This window comes from Pteropus alecto, unplaced genomic scaffold (assembly GCF_000325575.1).
Source record: "Pteropus alecto unplaced genomic scaffold, ASM32557v1 scaffold173, whole genome shotgun sequence".
Classification (NCBI taxonomy): domain Eukaryota; kingdom Metazoa; phylum Chordata; class Mammalia; order Chiroptera; family Pteropodidae; genus Pteropus; species Pteropus alecto.
The window spans coordinates 292,052-298,569 of record NW_006433940.1 but is presented as its reverse complement, the minus strand read 5'-3'; the positions used below and the strand labels follow the sequence as shown (position 1 = coordinate 298,569).

At 40.8% G+C, this 6,518-nt stretch overlaps 1 non-coding gene across 1 annotated transcript; it reads right to left on the bottom strand.

The window, feature by feature from the left end:
- Positions 1–4,442: 4,442 nt before the first annotated feature.
- On the bottom strand, positions 4,443–4,514 carry TRNAA-AGC. Its single transcript has one exon. It is a non-coding gene; the product is annotated as a tRNA-Ala (tRNA).
- Between the last annotated feature and the right edge of the window lie 2,004 nt (positions 4,515–6,518).

The following is a 6,518-nucleotide window of genomic DNA, read 5'->3' as shown; positions in this document are numbered from 1 at the left end:
TATTATCCCCCTTAAACTCTGGAGCATACACAATATATATGTATATCCCCCTTAAACTCTGGAGCATACACGCAGCAACACATTGAACCCCGGGCAAGAGGTGCTTATGCCTTGGGATGTCTCCTGGCCAAGTATTTCCCTATGGATATGGAGTCCACACTCTATTTACCAAGGCTCCCAGAATTCTGTGCCAAAATAGCCCTGATCCTCCTCCTAGGGCTTGCACAGGCTCTTTCCTGGTCCATCCTTCAGAGGGCAGACTATGCCATTAATGTGCATGCTGCTAGGCCTAGGAAGTGGCCATTGAGTGGCTCTTTGCCAGGGTTGTATGTAAGCTTAGAAGTATGTGTTGAGGTGTTTACACATGCATGTGTGAGGCCCTTCACACATGGTGTGATGTGTTCCTTTATATTCCTCATCTGGGAGTGGGAGGTGTTCCTTTATATTCCTCATCTTTTAAAATTAGCCAATTAGGAGAGACATCAGTCAAGATGGTAGAACAGGGAAACACTGTGCCACCTCCCACAACCACCTCAAAATTACAACTAAATTACATAAAAACCATCATTGAGAATCACCTGAAGTCTAGCTGAACTGAAATACTATAACTAAGGACATACAGAACAAGCTACTGCAAGACTGGTGGGAGGGGCAGAAACTCTGAATGGGCAGGTTCCACACCCACATGTGGCAGTTAAAAATCAGGAGGAATATCTCGGCTATCGAGGTCCTCCTTGAGGAGCCAGGGGTTCCCAGCCTAGGGTTCAGTGCTGGGAAGAAAAATCCCCATTACTTCTGGCTATGAAAACCAGTGAAGATTATGGCTGACTGTGATAAGGATGGCTGGGAATCCTAGGCATTCCTCTTAAAGGAACTTGCTTGCTGACCGACTAACTCACTCTGAGCTCCAACACTGGAATGGCAGCTCAAAAGACACCAAGGACATACAGGGAAGAATGGAATTGTCTGGCTTTGGGCAAATGCTGGAAGGGCAGCATTCTCCCAAACAGAAGAAGTGACAGGAGCCACAGTTCCTTTGTTGAGCCCTCCCTCCACCCAGCGGACAGACACAAGCAGGCAGCATATCCGAGTCTCCATTAACCTGGCTAACACCATTCACCCTGCCCTGGTAATTCCCTAAGACTCTGCCTCGGCCCACTCAAGCTGATTCCAGTGGTTTTTCTATACAAATGGACTTTCTTGGCTCATGCTGCAAACTTTTCTAAAATCTCTGAAAGGCTCACAAACCCTAAACAAGCAGCGTGCCACAAACCTCTTGCTAAGCATCCTCAAACTTGGCATAGCAAGAGCAGGCCTCAGTTTGCAGCTTAGCTTCTCCCAGGCACCTCCAAGCCTAGCATAAGTGGTAACCATTAGCATATTACTTGTAACTCATACCAAGAGTCCCCAGGCAGTGTACAGGCAGTGGCTGAACTTGGCCTGCACCAGAACCCTCCCCCAAGAGGCCCCAGAACTAATACACCTGGTGGCCAGCTTCAGACCACACCAGAGCACTACCCAACCACCTCCCTAAATGACACACCCAAAGGGCAGACTCGGCAAACCGCAGAGCCCAGCTAAAGTGAATCCTGCTCCATAAGATCAGGCCCTACACAACAGCTCCTCCCCTGTAGTCATCTGCTGGTCCTCACAACCAATCAGCCTGAGGGTTAATCCCTTCCACTGATGTGCCAACAGTAATCAAGGCTCAACTATAACAGGAATGCACACACAGCCTACACAAGAAACACACCTGGAGCACCTGGCTTGGGTGACTAGGGAGACCGTGTCACTGGACCTCACAAGGCACCTACTACATAAGGTCACTCTGTCAAGATGGGAGACACAGCAGCCCTACCTAATACAGAGAAACAAACACAGGAAGGTAGCCAATGTGGGAAAACAAAGAAACATGTCCCAAATAAAGGATCAGAACAAAACTCCAGAAAAGAACTAAACAAAATGGAAACAAGCAAACTACCAAACCACCAGTTATAAGAATGCTCAATGCTTTCAGTGAGAACTTCAACAAAGAGAAAAGAAACATAAAAATGAATATAGAAAACATAAAAAAGAACCAGTCAGAAATGAGGACTACAATACTAGAAGTAAAGAATACGTTAGAGGGAATCAACAGCAGATTAGATGAAACAGGATAAAATCAGTGATTTGAAAGATAAAGTAGCAGAAAACACCCAATCAGAAGAACAAAAAGAAAAAACAATTTTAAAAATGAGGATAGTTTAAGGAACCTCTGAGATAACATCAAGTGTACCAACATTCACATCATAGGGGTATCAGAAGGAGAAGAGAGAGGAAGGAATTGAAAACTTATTTCAAGAAATAATGACAGATAACTTCCCTAACTTGAAGGAAATGGACACACAAGCTCAGGAAGCTCAGAGAGTCCCAAACAAGATGAACCCAAAGAGGCCCACACGAAGACACATCATAATTAAAATGCCAAAAGTTAAAGACAAAGAAAGAATCTTAAAAACAACAGGAGAAAAGCAATTAGTTACCTACAAGACAGCTCTCATAATACTGGAAATTGATTTCTCAACAGAAACTTTGCAGGCCAGAAGGGATTGGCAGGAAATATTTAAAGTGACAAAAAGCAAGGACCTGCAACCAAGATTACTCTACCCAGCAAAGCTATCATTTAGAATCGAAGGACAGATAAGAGTGCACCAGACAAGAAAAAGGAGTTCATCACCACCAAACTAGTATTACAAGAACTTCTTTAAGGAGAAGAAAAAAGAAAAAAAGATAAAAAATAGGAATAATAAAATGGCAATAACTATGTATCTAGCAACAATTACTTTAAATGTAAATGGATTAAATGCTCCATTCAAAAGATAGGGTGTCTGAATGGATAAGAAAACAAGACCCTTATATATGCTACCTATAAGAGACTCACTTCAGGTCAAAAGACACACACACAGACTGAAAATAAAGGGATGGAAAAAGATATTTCATGAAAATGGAAACAAACAAACAGAAGATGGGGTAGCAATACTTATACCAAGGAAAATAGACTTTAAAACAAATGCTATAACAAGAGACAAAGAAGGACCCAGTAATCCCACTTCTCAGTATTTATCTGAAAAAAACCCAAAACACTAAATTGAAAAGACATATGCACCCATATGTTCATTACAGCATTATCTTCAATAGCCAAGATATGGAAGCAACCTAAGTGTCCATTAAGAGATGAATGAATAAAGATATGGTACATATATACAATGGAATATTACTCAGCCATATTAAAAAAAAAAATGAAATCTTGCCATTTGCAACAACATGGATGGCCCTAAAGAATACTGTGCTGAGTGGAGGAAGACAGAGAAAGACAAATGCCATATGACTTCATTTATATGTAAAATCTAAAGAACAAAGTAAATGAACAAACAAAACAGAAACAAAATAGATACAGAGAATATTTTGATGGTTGCCAGGTGGTAGAGGGGTTGGGGGAAAGGTTGGAAAAGGGCAAAGGATTAAGAGGTACAGATTAGTTGTTACACAGTAGTCCGGGGGATGTAAATTATGACACAAGGAAAAGAGTCAACAACATCGTAATAACTATGTATGGTGTCAGATGGGTACTAGTTTTATCAGGGTGATCGCTTTGTCAAATCCCTAATCACTGTTGTACACCTGAAACTAATATAATACTGTAGGTCAACTGTCATTAAAAAGAAACCATTATTTTTTAAAATAAAAATATAATAAATAAATAAATAAACTTAGCCAAGCAATGCTGCTTCCAATCAGTGAGACAAGATGGCTAGAACTTATTAAACACCACAATAACTATTTAGATCTGAAGCTTATATCATACTTTTAAAGAAACTCTAGTTAAAGTCAGGAATAATGAGGCAAAGAAATGTCTATAAAGTATAAAAAAAGGAAGGAGGAGGACAAAGGGATGGGAAAAAGAAGTAGAGGGAGGCTATAAGCGGTAGAAGTTGGTAGGGAAATTCATAGAGAACCTTCCTCTCTTGGGGTCAGTTTATTCTCGAACAGATGAAAAAACAAAGCGATCTAAAGAAATTTTCTAGTGGACTCACATTTGTTTTTGTTTTTGTTTTCTGTGTGTCTTGCTTTCCCTAGTACTACGAACTGTAACTGTTGTGATTAAGCTTGTCAGTTTGGTGCCTTGCTTGTTTTGGGGGTTCTGGAATCCTGAGCCAGTCGGTGCTTCCTAAGTCTTTCACCTTGTCTTTCGCCTGTTGACGCAACTCTCTGGGGTGGTGTCAAGGCCCTGAGGTCGACATGTGTCGATTTAAAAGGCAAATTAACCCAAAATACACTCGGTTTTTTGTGTGAGTGAAAAGCACTGTAAGACGATGAAAGAACCAGAAAAGAGACAGCGGCGGACGTGTTTCTGCAAATGACCCGCAGGTAAGGATTTAGAGTGAAAATAAGTTTTGAAAACATGGAGGTGCCGGGGATTGAACCCGGGGCCTCGTGCATGCTAAGCACGCGCTCTACCACTGAGCTACACCCCCTCGCGCTTGCTCAATGTCGGAGATAGTTCTATGAGTTGTAACTATTATTTTTCAATGGTGGCAACAGAAATTTTATTTTGTTCAAGCCTTAAATTTCTCTATACTGTAGCTAAACTGGGCGAAAGAAAACTAAATATTATACCAGAAGTCCCGGTCTGGTCTCGAGATCTCCCACTATGGGTTACCTTCTCAGATGTTTCTGGTGGAGAAGATGGTAATCTTGCCTGGCCAGCCCTACGAAGAGATCTGGGATAAAAAATCTCTCCGCTTAAAATGCTGCCATAAAACCGAGAGTATAATGCAGGGGGATAAAAAGAAAAAAAACCCTAAACGCTGCCCTGGTCATTTAGGTCTGGGAGGGAAAACTGGAGGGGAACTGCAGATCGGCTCGAGTGGGTCGCAGCTCTTCCTGATAGTCTTCCCTGCCAAGCCTGGGGTTGAGGAGCCACGCAGCAGAGGAGAGTATCCATGACAAATGGGTCACTGAGATGGGAATTTATTAATGAAATTCATGGAAAACAAAGGAATGAACTTGCCCCTGGGCTTATTTTGCAACGTAGGATTCATTCTGATTACCATTATGGCCCTGAAACTTCCTTAGAAGACCAAAATACGTGCCATTTTATCCTAACAGATTCTCATTTAATGTTATTTTCCAGTTTCCCTCTGCCGTTATAGAACTATTCCACATACACAGGAACCACTTGGAGTCCTCTTGGAACTTCAAAGACCCTTCATTGGTCTGAAAGAACATCTAAGACTTCCCAGAAGCCACCTCAGAGGAAAGATTCTCGGACTTGTAGACTTATAATATAGAACACAAAAGTGATAGTTCTCACCTAGGAAGAGCACTAAGTAGTGTTAACCTTGAAAATAAAAAGCTAGAGTGAGAGATAACGAGTGTTGATTTGACATCAACGAATTCCAATAATGGGTGAAGGCAAGGGTTTTTAATAAGAACTGGAAGGAAAATAATTACATGACTAGAAGAAAGGACTTTCTATGGGTGCTAATAAGCGGTTATTCTTCAGCTATTATAAAAAATAATGTAAATAAACCCACATTAAAATGGAGTCTGAGTTGCCATCCTAGAGGAACTACCTTGCTATCTTACCCCTCAAACTTTTAGAATGTTAAAACCGAAGGAAATAAACTTGGATCTGGGCCTAAAGCAGTACTGTGTCCCAAACGATTGTTTTGTGACAACTAGTGGACTGAATATTAAAGCCATGCTTTAGAATTAGCATCAAATGCAAGCTTATCTGCATCTATAGAAATAGAAATTCTTTTCTTCTATCTATGTAATTATTTCCCTTCCCTTTCTCATAAATGTCCCTTGCCTTCTCCACCAAATCAGAACACCATTTGGATTTCTGCCTGAATCAGTGCTTCCCAAATAGCTTTCTTTTTTCCTTTTTATTATTATTTTTTTATTACTTGTTTGTTTGTTTGTTTGTTTTGGCTCTTTAGCACTTGTTGCCTCTTACTTTGGCTTTTTTTTTTTTTTTTAAGGTTAACACTATATGTGGCTGTTTACTGATTCTGAAAATGTCCCACCCCACATCCTACAACCTTGCAGTCAAGATGTCTGCTTTCTTGCTAACTTTACAAATAGTTGCTTGGAAGATAATGTTGGTTTGACCCAGTCCAAAGGTTATTTTGCTCAGCTGAAACATTCCAAAGTGTCAAGAAGCAAGCCGTGCAAGGCAGTTCTTCTGGGATGGTGTCTCCAACTCCATTTTGCAATGGCTCTATTTATGTGATTTTTCATAATTGGTAGGGATCATGGCCAAAGGTATGCAGGTACTTAAGTGTGGGCAGTGGAGCATAGTTGTGAAATGAGCTCTTAAGTTAGAGGGTTCTCCCAAGGATTTAAACATTTAACTCAGGAGACAGCTCACTCACATGCCCAATATATTGAGAAAACTACAAAACATATGAAGTGCATAACCCTACTCATCATATCTTTAGGGAAAATGAAAGCCAAGCAAGTGACTCAAAGTG